This window comes from Euprymna scolopes, chromosome 21 (assembly GCF_053919585.1).
Source record: "Euprymna scolopes isolate OS-2025 chromosome 21, ASM5391958v1, whole genome shotgun sequence".
Classification (NCBI taxonomy): domain Eukaryota; kingdom Metazoa; phylum Mollusca; class Cephalopoda; order Sepiida; family Sepiolidae; genus Euprymna; species Euprymna scolopes.
This window is the reverse complement of record NC_136502.1, coordinates 77773438-77796298: the sequence shown is the minus strand read 5'-3', so window position 1 is coordinate 77796298 and position 22861 is coordinate 77773438. Positions and strand designations below refer to the sequence as shown.

Genomic DNA, 22861 nt, shown 5'->3' with positions numbered 1-22861 from the left:
AATTAAATAAAGGATTCTTTTCGAAGTTCCATACATATTCCTGAGTTTGACAAGATGCACCTGAAGAAGGTCGTAGGATACATTCAAAATAAGAACAATTGTTCGAATAATCCAAATTATCATTAACAGCAAATCGTGCAGATCGATGAAGATAGCAAATTGTGCAATTTTCACGAGAATCGCACAAGTACTTAGTTAATTGTATTATTTCTTCGATTAGGTATTTTATTTAACTCCCGTCCATGAGGTAAGACCAAGTGTGGGTTTGATGAAAATGTATTTGTGAAACGACCTGGATTTGAACTTGGTACACCTAGGTTTTCAGTCCGTGTCGTTAACCACTTAGCCACCGTTCCAAAGTGTTTTGTATCTATGAGGATTTTCATTTTTTTTTCTTTATCGCTTATCAAGACCACTGGAGAAGAAAGATAACCCCCGTTTCGTCTCGAAAGACAATGGATATTCCCTGTAAGGGTAGCTGCATGTATAATTGCGAAGCAAGGGTTGCCCAAAATCTCCAAACATAACTCTCCTGAATCGGCACTGCTTGAGTCCAGTGGCAAGGAGAAGTCCAGGACGACTGGAAACGATGCCGAGATAAATAGGGAGCACATACAGAACCTGGAATTCCCAAATGGTCACCGATTTACTACTGATCAGGCTCAAGGATGCTTAACTTTAGTATTTTAATGAGAACCGGTGCGTCAACGTGATTATGCTGTATTATGTAATGATCGGTAGCAGTGGAAATTAAGTAGAATTGATTATTTAAGAGGGCGAAATAAGAAGAACTTGTTTACATTGGAATTGAAAAATGACCATGTTGTAGTCAGCTGGAAAGCAGCTCCACAGTATGAAGTTCCACGGACGGACAGTTCTAGAAAAGAATGTTTGTTTATGGATGTTGTGTTTAGTTTTAGGCAAAGATAGAGAGTGGGGGAAATTGTTAACTTGTTATATTTATCTCCCTTCAGGAAGGTGGGCACAAGGTCAACTATAGTTTTGGTGGAACGACTGGACTCGAAACTGTCACACTCAGGGTTTCAGTCTGTGTCGTTAACCACTAAGCGGCTGCCTTCTTATTTCAAAGGTTTTTCCCGTGTCTATAAGAATAAAATACTTTTTAACCAGAGATATACATATTTTTTTTTACAAAGGAATCACCACTTATGAAAGCCCAGAGGCATCTCGAGGATAAGGGATAAATGTGTACAGTGGTCAAAATGACAATATCATAGTAATCGTTAGAAGTGTAAATTTGGTAAATTGGATTACTTAAGTGGAACGGCTCATCAAGAACTTTACATTGGACTTGAAGACGGCAATATTGTAGTCAGCTGAAAAGCAGGTAAAGGAAGAGAGTTCCACAGGTGTGCAGTTCTAAGAAAGAAGTTTTGTTCATGGAATCTATGTTTAGGTTTAGGCACAGATAACGAAGGGGAGGGGGAGTTATTGATAGTTTTCTCAGTCAAACTAGTGTTTCTCGTGAATATTTGGCGAGACGGGACCATAAATTGGAGCTCAGACGAGCACTTGCCATGAAAATAACGATAAAACAGAGACACGCTCGCATCGACTCTCTGTGAGAAAGAGGTTGCAGGGAAAAGAAAGGGACATCCTCCAACAGGCTACGAAGTCTATTCTGAACTCTGTCAAGGCAGGATAAAGTGTTCCTAGCAGCTCCTGTCCAGATGTGACAGCAATACTCCATCTTTGGACGTACCTGGCTTTTATATAGGTAGGGAAGTGCATCAGCAGGTAGATATCTACTGGGTTGATAGAAGGATCCCATCTTTTTTTTCCGAAGACGATAGGACACAACAGGTTTTCTGAAGATATCACGATGACCATAGGTAAGAATAAGGCAATAAAGATTATGTTAGAAGATATAAAGAGGTTAACCATAGCTGGAGGGGGAAATAGTAGAGCGAGGAAAATTCGGTAGATGTGGAGAATAGGAGGAGCGATGAGAGATTGAGGAATGGGGTTGAGAGAGAAGAGACAAAGGGTGGGAGGAGTAGAGTGTGTAGTAAAAGAATAAGCGAGGTGAGAAAAAGAGAAGAGGGTAGATAGAAGGGAAAGCGAGATAAGTGGATGAAAAAGAAAATGAATGGATCGAAAGGAAGAGAAAGAGTGCGTCTTTTGAGATTGCGTACAAGATTCAAAACACTAAATCGGGAAAGTAAAAAAACAGGGGGGGTATAGAGAATCATGCAAGAATGAAATGGAGGAAGGAGAGAGAGAAAGAAAAGAGTCAGGAGAAAGAAAAAATGTTAGACTGAGGGCTTATAGAAAGAGAGATAGGAAGAGAAAAGGAGTGTAAGCCTTACAAAAGAGTGGAATTGATTATTTGAGTGGAAGCGAAAAATAATCGGTATAATATAAGTAAGAGAAAGAGAGAGAGAGAGAGAAAGAAAGAAAGAGAGAGAGAGAAGTTATATAGATTGAGGAGAGAGAGAGAATGAGACAGGGGTACGATAAATTGAAGGGGTAGACAAAAACAGACAGAAAAAATAAAAAGAGCATCAGTTTTACATGACATCAGAATTCACCGATTCAGTGGGCGTTGATAGAAAGGAGAAAGAAGGTATGGAAAGGAGAGAGAGAGAGAGAGAGAGAGAGAGAGAGAGAAAGAGAGGGTGGGGGAAGAGACAGGAACAACAGTTATAGGGATCGAGGGGGTAGAGAAAAAGAGATATGGAGAGAAACAAGGAATCAGCTTTACAGTAAATCGAAATTGACTGCTTGAGTGGGTATGATGGAGAAAGAGAACGGGATATTAAACAGGTATATATACATACTAGCAGGCCGCTCGGCATTGCTCGGTCGTCAAATACGCTTAAATACGATATTTTAATTAATGCAGATTTTGTATTTACATGTACGTTACATTGTATAACCTTAAACAACAACAATTACGATTAGAGGTGCTTTGTTGCGTGTTGGTGGATATTTTAAACTGATTTAGAGGCGATAATTTAAGCTGGTTTAAGCGAATTTGTTGCTGTGGAATTTCTTTTTCCCTCCTCAATTTGAAGTTATTTTTTAAAAATTGACGTGAACACTAGAATATTTCAATTAAAAGTCAAATATGAACATGTAAAATTATAAAAAGAATAAAAGGCTAATCAAATGAGGTATAGTTTGCTTAAACAGTTACATTAAATTTAGCTTAAATTTGTTTTTTTAATTACAAATGCGAACTTTGTTTTTGTCACCTGTACATATTATTCAGTTCATTGTAGAATGTACCGAATCCTTAGCATTCATACTTATCATTCACTGATCTAAAATATTTTACTCAGTACATTGTAGAATATATCGAACCTTTAACAGCCAAGCTTATTATTTACTACTTTTAAATGTAAACGCAATTTATTCACTATATTGTAGAATATACAAAATCCATAGCATTATTCATTGATCTCAAATAGAAACCTACTTTATTCAGTATATTGTAGTAGCTAATGACTGCTTAATATTCATAATAATTATTCATTGGTCTAAAATATGAATTCCCATTATTCACTACGTTGTAGAATGTACTTAATCCTTAATAGTCATACTTGTTAATCACTGATCTGAAATCTAAACGTGCATTGTAAAATGTACTAAACAAAATGAGCTATATATATAAACGTGTATTATTATGATGAATGACGTGTACCAACAGTTACGTCTATCATTACTAGCACTTGTTACAAACATATTAACCCTTCTGTTATGTTGTCGTCCATATACTTTATAGACACACTTATACGAAATGCATGCCACAGTATATACACGCTGATGATCGTGGTTTTATTTAATCAAACAAACACTTGTCAAATCAACAAAGTTTTATTTATTTTACAGATTATGATCTGACAAGTGAGAGAGTTCAGGTCAGCATGTAAGGTGCTGATGGTCGGTTTAACGACGACAGAAGTGTGGCGCTGGCTTGGATCTCTTTTATCTGCCTGATTGTCTTTGTTTTGACTTATTTTTATATTAAAGCTAGCGGGGGTACCCGACGTTGTCCTGAATCGAGAGGTGGTGTAGAAGGATATTGAGCAACCTTCTAGAACAAAATTAGACGCAGCTCGGGTGCAGAGAGGTGGGACCCCCCTCACATCCTAAAAAAAAAAAAGAAAATGTAATCGGCGAGAAAAAGAAGAAATATGTGAAAACCAGTTTAAGCGAAATTGAAAATAATTCAGTTTTTGTTTTAAAAGGAAAAAAACAAAAACATCACACTACGCTGTTTAAAAACTAGACCACCGTTACCTGGGTTCGAACACGAAAAATAAAAGCTTACGACTAGAACCTCGTTACTCACTTCCCCACGATAAGTCAGCAAAATAATGTTTGTTCTTTTTTTTTATTTAAACCAATTCAAAAAAGAATGCCTGATACGCAAGTCGTTTAAAAACGAACGATCTTTTTATGACCCTCCCTTTTTATAAATATTTATTTCTGTACGAAATAAATGAGCGCCTTTTTTCTAATTCTAACGAAGTATTCGACCGAGACATTGCTTTTTCAGATAGTACCTGTCTCCAACCGGTCCGATGCGGCTGAGAAAAGTTTTTGGCAGACATGCAAACACACACACACACACACACACACAGACACACAGACACAGACACACACAGACACACACACAGACACACACAGACGGACACACACACACAGACACACACACACAGACACACACACATACACACACAGACACAGACACACACACACACACACACACACAAACACACACACACACAGAGACACACAGACACAGACACACACAGACACACACACAGACACACACAGACGGACACACACACACAGACACACACACACACAGACACACACACACATACACACACAGACACAGACACACACACACACACACACACACACAAAAACACACACACACACAGAGACACACAGACACAGACACACACAGACACACACACAGACACACACAGACGGACACACACACAGACACACACACACACAGACACACACACACATACACACACAGACACACACACACACACACACACACACACACACATTTTGCCTTTTACATTATAGATGCCGTTGGTTGGAATTACTGTCCAGTTAATATTAACATCCTTCTACTGTGTTACGCTTTGCACTTTTAGCAATTTCAATCCAGAGTTAAATATTTCTCTCATTGTTTTATGATCTCGATTCTTCGATTGGAATTCAGGATTTACGTCATCGCCAGCAATCTGATTTACATTTGGTCTTGCCCGAGCCCGATATTTTCCGGCGTTGTCCGTCACCTATACGACACTTCTACACAGAACAAGTTCGGTAAAATGCGGTGTTTTGTCTTCGTTTAGAATTTTGTTGTACAGAAATCATAACCCTTCAATATCCTGGATAGAGAAGGTAGTAAATTAAAAGTGCTGAATATCCATGATAGAGCAAATATGTTCAAACGCCACGTTGCTGGGAAAACCAACGTTAACATGTTTTATTATACTATTTTATACAATAAAATTTACTCGGCGGGGCCCGGGATGGAAGTAACAAATAGTAATAAAAAGTGCTTAATATACTAAGCATATCAAGTGTGTCCAAGCGTAACTTAATTTCGTCTATTTGTCTTTGTGGCCCCATGTAACGCCCTGGTTGTAAAACAAATAAAAACATTTTTGAATTTTATATAAAACTATTTACTTTTTGGTGTGTATTAGAAGATTTTCAATAATTTACAATTATATTATGTTTATTTACCAACATAATGTATCATACAGGATGGTAGCTGGTGATATCCCGAATTTTCAAGAATAAAATCTCCTCACCAAGGAAGGAAAGAAACGTCTGCAACTGTTCGGCGAGGCGTTCCTTTGTCTGTTTTATATATTTATTTATTCATTATTTAATTTTTACTGTATTTTTTTTTGTATCAGTGACCGGAAGTTAATCATATAGTCGAGCCGTCAAATCAATTTCCAGGATACGAGTTTTGATGACTATTAAGTATTATTAGGAATTATTAAAGCTTTGTTTTCTCGAAAATTCAGGATATCGACACCTACCACTATATACGACACATCTTATTGGAAAATAAATATATCATACTGGAATTTTTTTTAATTCGTTCAATATTGTAATTTATTCTTTTATACGCTAACTCGTGTTCACGGTATTTCCTACAAAGCTTCAAACAGAACTCGTTAAATATTATCGGTATGTTTATCTCTTTCTCACTGAGGGAATATGTGATACACGGACGAGAAAGTGATATTTGAAAATCAGCGCCTAATAAGAAGAGCTCTCTGGCCTACAAGACATACCAAGAGATTAGCAATAAACTAACCGTTCTCAAAGGGCGAGGAAGCAATTCCTGAGAGGGTGAACCTCCTAGAACTACACAAGGACAGACAACAGAGAACAAGCCAGGTCGAAAATGGTCTAGACTCATTAGGCTATGTGGTTTGGGTTTCAACGTAAAATCAATAGTTTTTTTGACATGAATATTTAATGCCGAAGCGCAATGTCTGTTGTTAACTAATACTTAAACTCAAATTACTATTTTTACTCATAAATTGGACGAAATTGCGGCTTCATGCATTTCACAAATGTATTCGTCCGTGAACCATGAACAACCAGAACAATAGACTCAGTTGGGTTAAATCCGCCATTGCTGATTTCGTAGTTCATGAATCCAATATAATCGTGAGTATGTTTACATACTCTACAAGAGGTTAAATTCATGGTCATGTGTAGTTTTGAAATACCAGCGCACGAGATGAAATACATTCTGGCCTCCGAAAATTGCCTAAACACCCCTGTAGGCATTACGTGTCGGTAAGAACGTTTCAGGGTTTAACAATAAACTAACCCTTTTTCAAAGAGAAGGTAAAGCCTGGAAGAGTGGACCTCCTAGGCTTGAATATACCCTACGTCAGACCGACAACAACAAAGCCACAGTCGAACTGATTGTCAATGATGCATCCTCGATTGGTATGACATGAGAGCAGACTCATCCTACCCGTATTAACACTGACTGCCCATCTGACTATAACATGACCGTTTTCCGGTCTAACATAGCCAAGTTCCTGTTAAGCTGTCTCTTAAAAAAAAACTCTACCCAAGTTCTACCATTACGGATTATCAGTTATCGCAATTAATTAACCGATATCCTTGAGTGTCCTTTAGGCCTTGGTAAGCGGTGATCCTCCCACCCAGTAAAAATGAAGACTAACGACGTACTTAAGAAAGTATACACTATTAACATAACTTAATTTTGTCTTGTCGCGCAAAGACTACTTTATATACACGCGATAGCACACACACACACACACACACACACACACACACACACACACACACGCAAGCGCGTGCACACACACACACGTGTATGCAAAAACAAAACAGCACACACACGTGTGTACAAGGAATCTCATAAAATTTACTATTGGTCACGGTGTGAACTTTTGACCTCCCTACTCATAGATGACCACGTTTAATAGTGTTTTGCTTACTGGATATCGTCGCGAACTATTATAATCCGTTATGCCGAATTGATTTTTATCCGATCTCCGAGCTAGGAAAGGGAATCGGGTAGGAGTAGGTGTTGCTTGTATGTCGTACGCAGTTCCTCATTGTTTTGGAACCCATCCTGTTCGATAGGCTTTGCGCTAGTTGAATGACTTAATTCTGACCCTCTTTTTTATTTTTCAATAAAAGAGATTCTTCAAGATGACCACTCCTTTTGTTAATTTTTACTTAGACTCCCCAAATGATATATATGCTGAAAAGAACACTATCCACTTGACCCTGTTCTGGTTTAGCGCCCCCCCTTTGCCCGCCTGCACCAAGGAACTGCTTCTCAGCTGAATATAACATAGCTGTTTTCAAGTCTAATAACATGGCTGTTTTAAAGTCAATTTCCTGTTGAGACGTCCTCTTAAATAAATAACCATTACTGATAATCACGGTTTTGTCTCACCTAACAATCATTAACCCTTATCCTCGAGTAGCTCTTGGCCCTTGATAAGCGGTTACTCTCTACTCGCTAGTAAAAAAAAAAATACCTTTAAGAGATTGTCTTGTTAGTTTTTAATTCTAAACCAACCTGAGATATTATGCGGTATTCTCTTTAAAAGAGTTTGTAGGGGGTCTTACCAATTTTATCTGCTTTCTTAGATTTTTTTCTGTCTCTTTTGGGATAAGGGGGCATTCTAGGGGTTCTATTTTCCATCCTTTTTCCAATTAAATTGTAAATATTATCTATATATCTATAAAAGTGAAATTCTGTGTGTGTGTGTGTGTGTGTGTGTACATTTCCCTACAAAACTACTCAGTCAATTTTCAGTCTAGAGACTCGTGATTTGACATAAGGGGTCTTGATATTTGGGAAAATCTTTTTAATCTGTTTTCGATCAGAAATTTTGCTGTCAAGGTGTCAACGTTCAATAATTTGACCTTTGAAAACGCTATCAAAATCCCCCGCAAATTTTGGGTCTAAACACTTGAAATTTTAGATGTAAGTTACTTGGACATGAATCAAGCATTTTAATTTGATTTAAGCTCAAAAAAATAAATGTTAAGGGGGTCAACATTGGGGTCATACTTTTGTAAAAATTTGACCTCTGTGGTGTCCGCCAAGTTACTCAGTTAATTTTTAGTCTAAACATTTGAAATTTTACATAAAGTGCATTAAGACATAAAGCAAGCTTTTTAATCGGTTATTGGGCGAAAATTTTGCTGCTAAGGGGTCATAGTTAAAAAGATTTGACCTTTGCGGTCTCTAGCAAACTATTCAGCCAATTTTGGTGCTAAAATTTGAAATTTTACATTGCTGAAATGAAAGCGATGGACAAATCGTGAAAACAAAAAACAAAAAACAGAACAGGGTTTACATGAATGTGCCAGAATAAGTCTACTTCAGAGTAGAACACATAAAGAGTGACCAATGAACCCGCGATGCTGAATCGTGAAGTGACTCCGTCGAACGCTAAAAAGTAAATGGCTATAATAGATTGCCACGTTTCTGTTTCCGTCTCGCTTGGATTTGCTTTCTTTTTCACTTCCCAAAGCAAGTAAGTTTCAGAGAATTATGTCACCTTAAAATATTGTTCAACCAATAAAAATCTTTCCACCCTCCAAAAGTAACACGTATACATGAAAATAGTAAGCCGACGCGAAGTTGGAAGTTCCTATAAAAGAAACAACCAAAACCTAGAGACGCTAAGTATTCTAAAGCCGATCGCAGTACCAAAGAACTACAGAACTTCTGCTCAACACCGCCCTTAGTGCCTTTTGGCCGGAGAAGGCGAAAAGAGCTCAATGATTAACATGTCAGCTTTCTTTTTATTTCGTGCGCACATTCCTGTACATTAGTAACAGGCGCACATAAATGGCTTACTAGTCACTTCTATACACGCATGTAAAATAATAAGGTAAACCAACGCACACAGACACACACAATGCTACGCTACCGAAAGACCTCATATACGTATATTGCTTACAAACGTATATATTTACTTTATGAAGATTTTGACAATGTTATTACTAACCCAGCTTTTACGTGTTTGTATAAATAGTTAAAAGTAACTTTTATATTCTAATCTTTTATATACAAATCTTTTGTTATAAAATTTCGTTTTTCTTTACTTTTCTTTTCCGAAACTCTGTTTATGTTTTTAGGTAACACTTACAATCTGGTGACCCTTCTATTCTCCCAAGATTTCGTTTATTTCCATTTTTTTTAAAATGTGTATGCATGTCATCTGTTTTTTTTTTTCCTTTAGCTAAAACAATAACTTTTATACCAATTTATATGAAATGTTGGCGTGGTTCTCAGCTAAACATGAACACGCTATCGTTGTCCGAAATAAGCCCTTTCCAAAGCCAGAAACCATACCACATTTCCACACACTCATTCATCTTTAGGAATGGCGCCTAATTTGTTAAAATTGCATTTACTATTCGTTTTAGAAAATTGCTAATTCAAAATCTAACTGTTCTATCTTCCAACCATTTGCGACCGAACACAGAGTGATCCTTTTCGAGAATACCTGTTTCCCACGAAAAACTGACCCTCTATACAACCTTGATGTCGTGAGACGCAGGTAAAAACAAAAAAAAAAAATCCGTGCAAAAATGAAGAAAAATTATCATGAAAAGAATTTGCGTATTTTGTGCAAAAATCGGCTCCATATTCAAAAAAGTAGACGAAATATTGTTCAGCGAACGAGAAGATCTAAAATTATTTTTAATAAAAATATAGAAAGAATCCGTTAGTAAAACGCTTGGCTTGGCACCAAATTTTAAAAATTGGCGCCAAGCCAAGCTTTCTACTAATATGGATTTTTTTTTTTCATATTTTTCTGTATATATTTTTTGTCTACACCTTGATATTCCATATTGTGTGCGTATATATATATATATATATATATATATATATATATATATATATATATATATATATATATATATATGTGTGTGTGTGCGTGTGTGTGTGTGTGTGCGTGTGTGCGTGTGTGCACATTGGATACTTATATAGTATATATATTACAAATTTATATTGTATATATATTGTATACATATTGTGTGTATATATATATATTGTGTATATATATATATATATATATATATATATATATATATATTGCATATTTACATTGTTTATATAGTAAATATTTATTTTATGTATATGTATATATATATACATATATATATATATTATATGCGTGTATATATATGTACATATATATATGTTGTGTGTGTGTGTGTGTTACACATACGCACGCACAAATATATTATGCGTATATGGTATACATATAATTAACTGAAATTTTGAAATACAGATTACAGTATGTCTAATACTGTGAAATCAAAGTCTGTTTTAATATTTGTATCAATATTTATAAGACAATCCCAATCAAATAAAAAAGCTCAATAACCGAAATAGACACAAAATTATAAATAAAAATTTGGAGTTAAATTTCGTAAATTAAAAAAAAAAAATCACGAGAAAGTTTTTTTCAACTAGGAATACAACTTATAAAGTTTTTTCCTCAATCCTTTGATTTTCAACAAATGGTTCATCTCATCAAAAAAAAAAAAAGAAAAGAAAAATGTTTTTAGCATGTTTGCTACAAACGTTTCCTCTGATTAGATGAGTCATTGCCCAAGATTGAATGATGATTAACGAATATTTCACACTCCTATATTTTTATTGTGATTAAAATCGGTGAAATTGCCCATTTTAAAATCAAATCGATTGATTGCCTCCTTTAGTTGCGGACCCATTGCAGTGCACCGAAAGGAATCTTCACATGCTCCCCATGCAGTGACGTAATCAACAATACATTGCAGTCTACATTGCACTGTAGAGAACCTACTGTTGATTTTATAAAATTATTTTTGCATATATAATTGCTTGAATTAAAATTTAAAATGAAAAAGTTAATTATCATAGTGCCATTGTGCTTTAAACGGATACATTCGTTTAGAACGTACCCCTGTTATATCAAACAACATACTTTTGATTTTATATGTCGGCTCTTTCGGCTTGTGTGATAATATAACTTCTCAAATGCACTTGTGATGTTAGGCTGTGTAAGGTGTTAACTTTAGTCAAAATCGCCTGTTCCTTCTTTCATCGGATTATTTTGATTATCAATAATTACTGAAGACATTCTGATACAAAGCCTATCTACGAACACTACTAGGCACATAAAGTGCTTTCGTGTGAAATTTCATACAAAATAGACCCAGCCGTTTTCGAGTCCATAGGGAATGAACTCACATACGTACAGACACACACACACAAGTGGATGGGTAGAGATATTTATGACATGGATTTTTTTTTGTCGAATGAAATATGAATGTTAATTATAAATGATACGCACCCAGTCCATCACTTTTGATGGCCTTATGCTAAATTTAGATTTATTAACGTTTTCTTTTTAAATAAATAATCTATATATTAATACGATAGCGTGTGTGGTATTTTCTGTGTCACGCTTACATCCGGGTCGTTTAATTGTTATGTACTTCCTTTTCTGGTCATAAATAATTTTACCAACAATTCTTCATACGTTTTGGTTTCCAATTCGATTATAACTAATGGCACCCCAATAATCTTCTTTTTTTTATAAATAATTTTACCAAGAATTCTTCATAAGTTTTGATTTCTATAGGAACTCAAGTTACATACATATATATTTTTTCAAGAGGTTTTATTTCGGTTTCGATTCAAGCTAACGCACCCACTTCATATGGATATATATATTTTTTTATTCTTAAAATCGCAACTTTATAAAATATAAAAATCGATAGAACATTAACTCTATAATAATATACACGAAATTTGCAAGAATTAAAATATAATATTTAAGCGTACCTTACGACCAGGCTTTGCCGGGCGTCCGTGCTAGCTTAGATAAATACGTTTGCAGTTTTAACAAAAAAGCTACAATAATATCAGAGCGTTACACTGAACATCTACAGAATGCCAACATCAATATATTATATACGAATGAGTCCCCTGTGGAATTTCCACAGGTCCCGCTTGTTCAAAATTATTATTTTTTTCTGGTTGGTCGCATGGTGGCATTTTTCTATGAATTAATTAAACCATCGTTTAAGAAGCGGTTAGATGTATTGTCAATCGCCGGAGAATGCCGACCGGGCCGATCATAAATAAACTTAGCACTCGCCCAGATTACCCTTTTTTTTTAGATGTGAGGGTTGAATTCCCTATAATAATGAACTTGTATCTAAGTTTGCCACGGTGGCAAGAAAATAAACAAAATAATTATTAAGTTAATTTTAGGATGCTGGGTCGGTTAAACTCGTTATCAGACAATTTTTTGACAGACTGTTTAAGATGGGGGAGTTATTATTTGCATTTTTTCGGACTATTGGTCTCACTAATGTCGTTAGTTATTTTGCTAATGCGTTTCGACCGATTTGTTTACCAACCTTCTTCAGGTTTATTATGCATGCATCGTGGCGCTTTTCTCATATCCACGTGTGATACTGTAGATTGTTTTGTGTTTTGCATGCCGACGTTTCATCGGGTGTAAGTACGTCGGAAACAGTTGATAATCGAGTAAAATGTCCGACTTGTGTTCACTATCGTGAAACGTCAAAATTAACTTTGTTACAATGGTCGTTTATTGCGTTTATTGTTTGTTTATTTATTTATCATCATCATCATCATCATCATCATCATCATCATCATCATCATCATCATCATCATCACAAATTATCCTAATCGTAGTAGGTGCACTAGGAGTAGTATCAAGTCGTCTGGAAGGACAAATGAAAAAACTACAAATCCCCGATGTTTTAGGTGGCCTTCAGACCTCTGCAATTGTAGGTACCACCAACATCCTTAGGAAACTCCTTGATCTTTGAAGCTCCTGGTTTGGAGCCGGGATTGAGGGAAATCCTCTGGAAATGAATAACATCCCTTTCCAGAGAGACGTTGATAAACGAAATCAAAATTATTATTATTATTGACTTTATCACGACCGACCACAACCGTTTGCCTAGGAGCAAGGCGGACCGTCTGTCTTTATGCTACGCTTCATATTTTCTGTTCTCATCAATGAAACGTCCTTCTAGACTGAGGTAATTTTTATTTTTGCATTACGCGAGAGTGCTTTTTTGATGTCGCTGGAGTTTTCTTATATAAAAAACCGTGCTCGTGTTTAATTTTGATTCCGTGGGAAAGCAAAAAAATCGGGACCAATATTCATTTCAACCTCCAAGCGGATAAGGGTCGATGATTAATCAGTTCTAAGTGACAGTATTTTTTTTTTAATGTTTTATGGTTCAATTCTTACTACATACGAAAAAATGAATACTAACATGATAAATAAAACTTCTACTTCGTCATGGCTCACGGAACAAGAACAATATACACCCATCGATTAAATAAAGGGTTCAATTCGAAATTCTGTATGGATTCCATAATTCGACAGAAAAAATCTCCGAGTTCTAAAAGACACACCAGAAGAAGGTCGGAGATTATATCAGCCGAAACGTTGTGGATAAAGCATCAAAGATGAGAATAGTCCGATCAATCGAAAACTGAATAGAATGCAATCACATTAAGTTTACATAGTTTTTTTGCTTTTGTAAACAAACGATTATTTAGGATGGGGGGGGGGGAGTTTTCCCTCCATTAAAAACGGTCTTATGCCTATTTTTGCCCTTGTGGGAGAAAAGTAAATATAGGCGTTATGCTTTTTTTTCACATCGGGAAATATAGACATTAGATGGAGAATAGTCTTCACTTGCTAGTGACAGCCGGAAGCTTTTTGACGACGATTTTTTTTTAAATATTTTATTTTTATTCTTTCTGTTTTTATGAAAATCGCTCAAGACAAAGCATAAATCCACTTGATGTAATGGAGTGAAAAATACCCCTTCAAGGTCATAAACTAGTCGATGATAAGTGTTATATGGATAGATTTCGACCCAGAAAACAGCAATTATCTCCCATTTGGAAGAAACATCGCTCATGGAATGTGAGGACTGTGAGACTAAACAAGGGAATCGAGAGTTACGAATCTGCCGAAAGTAAATCTAAGTTCTACTCTCATAAGTTTTATAGGACCATCTCAACTGCTGATGGTATACACCTAACAATTATCCGAGTTATACAATATACTTTTTAAAAAATCTGTATCACAAAGCAGTTTTTTTAATAGCTAAGAAGCCTAAACTTAACACATGGTCTAAATTAAATAGAGATATGTAACCGTCCGTCTTACATACAGTATTTCGTATTCTCAAATGGTCACCCATTTAGTGCTGATTAGACTCAACGTCTCTTAACTACGGTGATCTAACGAGAACCGGTTTATCAACGTGAATTTGACATATAGCGGTTTCTTAACTTCTTTCCCACCGATAAAGCTATAGCACAACGAAAAGATTGGTCAATGTTCCCTGGTGGAGGTGCAGAATAATAGGCTAGAGCTGCCACGGAAATGCCTAGCTTGGCCGATTTGGTTCTGCGTGTATGACCTGATATTTATATCCCTCCAACGGCAGGATGATGCGACACAAGGGTCGGGAAGTGGAATTTGATGAAAAGCATCTGACCTGCAAACAACAACAACAACAACAACAACAACAACAACAACAACAACAAGCAATGCTTGGACAGCCCCGTCGATATTCCCTGGTAAGAGCGTCTCAAGCGATTAGGGTGAGATGGCAAAGCCAGGAAGAATGTATCTCTTGGAACTGCACTGGACCAAAACCATAGCTAAGTCAGCAGGGGAAATGGCATTTTAACAATGTTGATTTTGGGACCGAGTCAAAGCCAAATTGTAAAGAATAAAGTTTGAACTCTTGCTTTAAGTTTGGATTTTGAAGACTAAATAACACATTGTTTGTGTGTGCATGAGTATATGTGTGTATGTGTGTGCGCGTACGTCTGTATGTGTGTATGTAGATGTTATAAACAAATGCAACTATGCATTTCGGGTAAAAGTTTATTCTCACAGACCGAGAACGGTAACTACAGAAATTGAATCTAACGGTCTTATTTTTAACTCTAACCCTAACCTAATTCTAACCTTAAACATAAACGAACTTTTATTTTCATTTCAGCAAAAGGCGATTTGGTTTGTCTTGGTTTGGTTTATGTTCAAATTCTGTAGAAGCACCGGCATATATATTCGCAGAGTTTTAGTAAAATTTTAGTAAATTTTCCTAGTATGTTTTACTTTTTTTCAAAAATAATAAAGCACGCGCACATGCGCGCACACACATTCACATGCACACACACACATACACACGGAAGCACGGATACACACGCACATTGTTTTCAATTTTTTAGCAAAACAAAAACCAAAACAAACAAAAAGCATGTCTTTCTTTAATCCAAAACATAACTCTAACCCTAAGTCAAATGGGCAACACAAAAAAATATATATAAATTAGTGTAATGTTGCCTGTCATACCGAATCGAGTTATTATACTCGGTACGGGCGAATAGACTTTTACAGAATGTTGTGAGCGTGTTTAATTGTTTACTCTGGGGATTTCAAGTGTGTAGATAAAAAATTGTTGAGTATATATAGGCTGAGAAGTGTCCTCAAACACACACACACACACACACACATTCTCACTTTTTAAGATATAGAGATAGATAATAATAAACATTTTTTATAACTTTGTCCATATCGTCAGCATTAACGGGTTGGACCGACTTTCCCCGAAGGAAGAAGCTTCTAGGGAATATCAAGCTCACAAGTAGTCGCCAGTTGCATGTATATCCTGATTAAGGGAGGTGACGACATTAAGTTTTTGCAGCCCTTGCAGGGAGGTTTCGACGTTCTCCTACATATATAGTATTTCCAAATGTTCCCTCATCTGGTACTGACCAGGCTCGACGTTGCTTAACTTAGGTACCGTATATGTTTATCCATATAGGCCGATAAACATTAAGATTTTGATAAAAAAATATTTATACATTATTAGAGATGTTCCTATTTACAATATCTCCCCACGGGACAGAGTTAGACACCAGGGTCGTTTTTTTAACGGGAAGAAAAGGAACAAAAATAAATAAGTTGCTTCAGTCGTGAAGGATTTCTCTTCTACTGAGAGAGTACAAGAAATTAAAGTGTAGCATCTGAAGAACAGATACTACACTTTGTAATGTTAACCAATGATTTAAAAGTGCTGATGTCATTTCATTGAAATCTATTTATCTTTTTAATTTGACTAGAACCACCCCCCCAGAAAATAAAGAAGAAATCAAGTTGTCTTTTCACTTACAATTTAGAAATAGATCACAACTTGTTGAAAATCTTTCTAAAGACAGGAACATTTGGACAGAAATCCTAAATATTTGACAAAGAAATAAACCAATATTGCTGAACAGAACTATTTGTTATGTTGAAATTCCATCATTCAATCAGAAAACAATAATAAATAAGTGTTAATTAATAAAATGGAATTTTTCAAAATCAATATGCAAATTAGTTTGCGACTGATATCGTGTATATATAACGAATGTATATAAAAAAGGGGAAAATCGACTGCGTACAGTTAAATGAAATTGACATCTGTTTTTGTTTGGCTTTTACCTGTACGGCGAAAACGGGTCGATTTTAACATTTATTCATTTAGATCAGTGGTTCTTAACCTTTTTTTTTTTTTTTACTCATGTACCCCTTTTTTCTTCTTTTTTTTTTTACACTAACGTGTTTGTCCAGCAGAAGCGCTGATTTTACGCTGAACCCCCCTCGAAACTATCGGTCATAGTAAAAGAGGGCGAAGGCCAGACAGACAATTTAATAGGAAAAGAACCGATTGCCCGAGACGCATATTTAAAACCAGTTCCTATCATTTTTGTTCTTTTTTATTGCTTTCAACGCAATTTTATGGATTTTGTTTAGAAAATGCATTAAAATTTGTTTGAATGTCTGCTTCAGATTTTTTGGCGTTAAATCAAAATAACAGTAGAAATGAAACTAATTAATAATAAAAACCATTATGAGTTGGTTTTATTCACGGAGCACCAAAATATCATTGTAGACCCCCAATTTGCTATATTTGGCCTGTGGACCTCCTCCAGAAATATTCCATGGACGCTTAGGGTCCATGTGGACCCCGGTTGAGAACCCCTGATTTAGATAGTTGCGTTGATTCTGTAGAGACTCCAAGTTTGGGCCCCGGAGCTTTACGAGATCTAAACTGGGTGTTTATACAGTATTATGACATAATCCCGTCTTGTTACTGATCACGACAATCAATAAAGAAAATAACGAAAAGAATACAGTTAAACAAAAACAAAACAAAAAAAAGGCGATAACTATACAAAGCAACAAGTGCGAGCCAAATACTCTGTTTCTGAGCGCTTTCTTTTTCTTAAAGTGTTAAAGTGTTTTAGAATCCGAATACGAGAAGAAAAGAAAATCGCCGGTTGGTGAGAATGCTGGATGTCAAGAGCGTCTTTAAAGAAAGAGACGAGTGGGTTATTTATTTCTCTCCCGCCGCAAGAAGATCTGTGACACCAGGGTCGAGAAAGTGGGTTTGAGAATTCAGTGCCACATCACACCCCCCCACGAGGAGGGAAAAGTGCTTCGGCAGTTCCGTTAGCATTCCCCGGTAAGGGTGTCTCAGGCGATTGGCAATGAACTAACCCTCTTTTCTAAAAACCTGGGAGAGTGGCTTTCCTAGAATTGCGCAGAACGGGCATTACGCGACAAGCAATAGGGGCCAGGTAATCTCTGTTGATCAAAATAAAAGTTTGGAAAATGTGTGTGTGTGTGTGTGTGTGTGTGTGTTTCTTTTTTCTGCTTGGTTTATTGCCACTCTAATGTTTCCGTGTCCTTTTTTTTGTCGTTCTTTTTGTTTTGTTTTTAATTTTCCGGTCAAAGCCAAAGTGTAACTGATAAGGTTTGACCTCTTGTTTTGAATTGGGCTTTGGAGACTAAATAACGCATTGTGTGTGTGTGTGTGTGTGTGTGTGTGTGTGTGTGTGTGTGTGTGTGTGCGTGCACGTCTGTATGTGTGTACATAGAGGTTATAAACAAATGCAACCAGGCAATGCATTTCGGGTAAAAGTTTATTCTCACAGACCGAGAACGGTGACTACAGAAACTGAATCTAACGGTCTTATTTTTAACTCTAACCCTAACCCAATTCTAACCTTAAACCTAAACGAACTTTTATATTCATTTCAGCAAAAAGGCGGTTTGGTTTGTCTTGGTTTGGTTTATGTTCAAATTCTATAGAAGCACCGGCACAGAATGTTGTGAGCGTGTTTAATTGTTTACTTTAGGGATGATGCTCAGTTAATGAAACTCGTTATCCGACGAAAAAAAAAATGAAATTATTATTGCAGAGAGGGGGTAATATGTTTTTTTCGCTCTAACATAACAAAAAAAAAAAAAAAATTACCTCCCCCCCCCCAAAAAAAATAAACCCAAAAAACTAATTAATGGAATTTGAATTCTGCTTCGTTTTGCAGACTAAATGAGACTAATACGTTTGTTGATAAACAAATATAGTTTTTTACTTTTAAAAGTACCGGCTTAGAAAAACTTGTTATCAAGTGAAAACAAAATTGAATTTTTTAAAGAAATATTTTTGCTTTGATTTTTTTTTTTGTTCTTCTTTTTTAAGGAGAAATTTAAAAAAAAAATGTTTTTATAAACTTACCTGTCCAAACGTAAAAGTGATGAGAATTGAATTTTGTTTTGTGTGTGTGTGTGTTTCTTGTTTTTTTATATATATTTTTTTTTGTAAAAAGTTGACTAAAGTTCAATTTTTTCTTTTCCTTTTCTTTTTCTTTTCTTTTCTTTTTTTTTTTTTTAGCTCTAAAGGTAAAAAAAGCACCTCGTAAAATTGCGCTCAAACATCGGCCGACGACGATAACAACACGATAACATTAAAAATCTCAAACCAAAATACGAGTACAAGAGAAAGAGAAACACGCGTAATACTCCACTGGAGTCTTCGGAACGAAGTGAAGCCAGTTTTGTGAATATTGGAAATAAGACAAGCAGAATCGAACGCGGGAAAGAGGAGGAAGAAAGGGCCATAAGGAGCGGCGGCGGCGGTAGTAGGAGTTAGGATGCTGATGATGAGGGAAGGATGGAGAATGATGAAGAAAGAAACAGTGCACAGTCTCCGAACTTGTCACTACTGATGTCGTCGTCGTTGTTGTTGTTGTTGTTACCGCTGATGCTTCGGCTGAAGAAGACGATTATGCTGTCGGAGTACACGCAGTTACCGTATTTCTGCGGCTACTGCCACCGTGTACCGGCTTAGGGTTGAGATTTTTTTTTTCCTTCACACAACAGCAAGGCGCGTGAAACCATCGCCAGCCGATCTATAAACTCGTGTACGCGCACCCGCAAATGTGTGTGTGCGCTATGCTGGCACTACGGGTTCGTGTTCTCTCCTCATATCATCAACAATAAAATACGCACCCTCCCTTCACATAAGAAATTTATAATTTTTATTTTATTTTTGTTTATTTATCTATTTTTTTTTTTTTTTTGTGAAAATATCGAGTTATCAATTTTTAATCACGAAAAGTTCAATTCGTCTTTTGGAATTGTAAATAAAATTTTATAATTTTAAGATATTTTAAGTAGGGTATATATATATATATATATATATATATATATATATATATATATATATATATATATATATATATATATAAGTGCATTATACTCTCATTCATTGCAACATAACCACACTTTTGACTTTAAACAAGCAAAAGTAGTTATATTTATTTCAAATAAACCACGCCGGAGACTTCTTGAATCTGCGCTTATCGCAATTTCAAGCACTATTAAACAACGTGGAGGTTTCTATAACATAGCGCCATTAATAAGTAAACTGTTATTAAAAGAACATCATTTAACTGTGGACACAGGTTAACTTTCTCACACCATTCAAACACCCCCTGTAATAATTAACACATAATCTCAATCAATAAATTACATAAAAAACACTCATTTCATTTCTGTTACAAACTTATATTTGAATTTCAACAGATATATCTTTTTCCCCAATAGAATATAAACTTGCGTTCATAGTTTTAAATTAAATTAACGACTATATGACGTCACAAAAATTTCCTTCTCTTTAACACCGCCAGCCTCCCCCTCCTTTTTGAATTTCCAACATCAATTTTCCGTTTCTTTGAAATAGAACTGCGTCACACTGTGCACGTGAAACATTTTCAAATATTTTGTACTGGTATATTTTTTGGTTTCTTAATCTCATTCACCCAGAGGAAGTCTCGAAATAAAGACGAAACGTTGATGAACACACATAATACGGTTTGTTCCTTTTTATTTTCTCTATTTTGTCGGAATACTATTTCCATTATTTTCATCATATATATATATATATATGTGTGTGTGTGTGTGTGTGTGTGTGTGTGTATAACTTTATTAAACATTTCAAAAACATAGGAACATACACGTAAATCATATTCACATTTTTTTTTAATTACTGCGTCTGTGTACATGTTTGATTGAATGGCATAAATCATCAGATAATTTTCATGAGTTCATCAAAGAAGAAAATGTAGAGAGCTCAGTATAAATTCAAATATGGCATAAAGAATGGACCTATTCCACTTGTGGTCTGCGAACTAAACTTTTATTTCTTCTGTATATCGGCATATCCCCGCTGTTTTATCTATAAGTGGATGTCTTTACTGTTTTTCTGAGAAAATTTGGAGATGTGCCAAGAAGACGAGTCAAAGTTTTTCAAAAGACTGATTACACAGGATGAAACCTTGGTCCATCACTATGATCCAGAGACCAAAGCCCAGTCAATGCAGTGGAAGCACTTGGACTCAGCACCTCCAAAGAAGGCAAAGGTGCAGCCCTCCGCTGGCAAGGTCATGCTCACAGTCTTCTGGGACCAGGACGGAGTAGTGATGACAGATTTCCTGGCGAAGGGTACCACAATTACAGGAGCCTATTATGCTTCACTTTTAAGGAAATTATGGGAAGCTATCAAAATCAAGAGGTGGGGCAAGATCAGCAAAGGTAACCTCTTCCTGCAGGACAACGCTCCGGTCCACAACTCGCATGTCGCCAGATCAGAAGCATAGGCGTGTGGATATGAAATACTCCCAACTCTGCTGACCTTGCACCCTCTGACTTTCACCTCTTCCCAGCCATTAAGTTGTTTTTGAAAGGAAAACGTTTCCCAGATGACGCAGCCTTGATTTCTGAAGTCACATCGTGGTTGGAGGACCAACCTGGGGTGTTCTACAAAAACGGTCTGCGGAGCTGCATCAAAGGATGGTAGAAATGCATAACTCTGGGTGGTTCCTATGTAGAGAAAGACTAATAACTGTGCCAAGTTTCCTTGCTCTAGTACTATGGGAAGTGGGTCAGGGGCATTACTTATTGCACACCCCTCGTATATATCGCAGGAAACATTTCAAAATTAAAAAAATATTTATTTCACCCATTGTTTTATTGTTAATATGGTGTATCTTACACATGTTTCGTTGAACGGTGGAAATTCACCAAATAACTTATCAGAGACAGATTTATGTTTCTCGAAACAAACAAAAAATAACAGTTGGAGATCCCTCCTTTTCTCCGATTAAAAACGATAAATGCTAATAAAAGAGAATGGAAATCTTTTAAGGGCATAAGAGTAAAACATATTTTACTTATTATGGAATACGTTGGCACCTTCTGAAGCAGAAAGAAGAAAGGTGCCAATATATTCAATAATTTGAACTTCTTCACAGAGATAATTTTCAAAATTTTATTTCTGTCCTGTCCCGTGCCTTTTACAGAATAAAAAATTTACATACAGACACGAGGGGAAAACAAATGGACACATGTCTAAGGAAATGGCAGAAACACTAGAGAAAGACCTTCAATCTGTAGTGGAATGGGGACATAAATGGACGATCACATTCAATGCTGCCAAGAATAAGCTTACTTCCTTCAATAATTACAAGAAACCTTCTCTACTAACAATACTAATGACCAAAAACACATTACCTGAAAGCACTTCTTTTAAAATCCTCAGCCTAACATTCATAGGGAACATGAGTTGGAGCATCCGTACATTTCTATCATGAACGTTTGTATAATTTTTGCCATGTTTTAATTTAATTATTTTTGTGTGTTCCTGCTTTTAAATTATTTTTTTTTTTATCTTTAAAGATTATATAAAATTATGTTCCGCTGAAGATTCATTCACGCAAGGGGAATATTAGAATCTTACATATAAAAATTGCGCTAAAAATATAATCTTTAAAAGAAGAAGAAATATTTTTTGCAATTATATTTTTTTGTGTGAAAATATTAAATAAACAATGTTTAATTCAATGATAATATCGTTAGTTCGAGAAATTAATTTG

General features: G+C 35.8%; 1 protein-coding gene across 1 annotated transcript in view; it reads right to left on the bottom strand.

The window, feature by feature from the left end:
- Window positions 1–19473, bottom strand: part of LOC145242520 (protocadherin beta-2-like) — a 424086-nt gene extending 404613 nt beyond the window's left edge. Inside the window, exon 1 of the mRNA XM_080105589.1 lies at window positions 19165–19473. The gene's annotated coding sequence lies outside the window, so the exon portion shown is untranslated. The remainder of the gene's footprint in view (window positions 1–19164) is intronic.
- Window positions 19474–22861: the final 3388 nt, after the last annotated feature.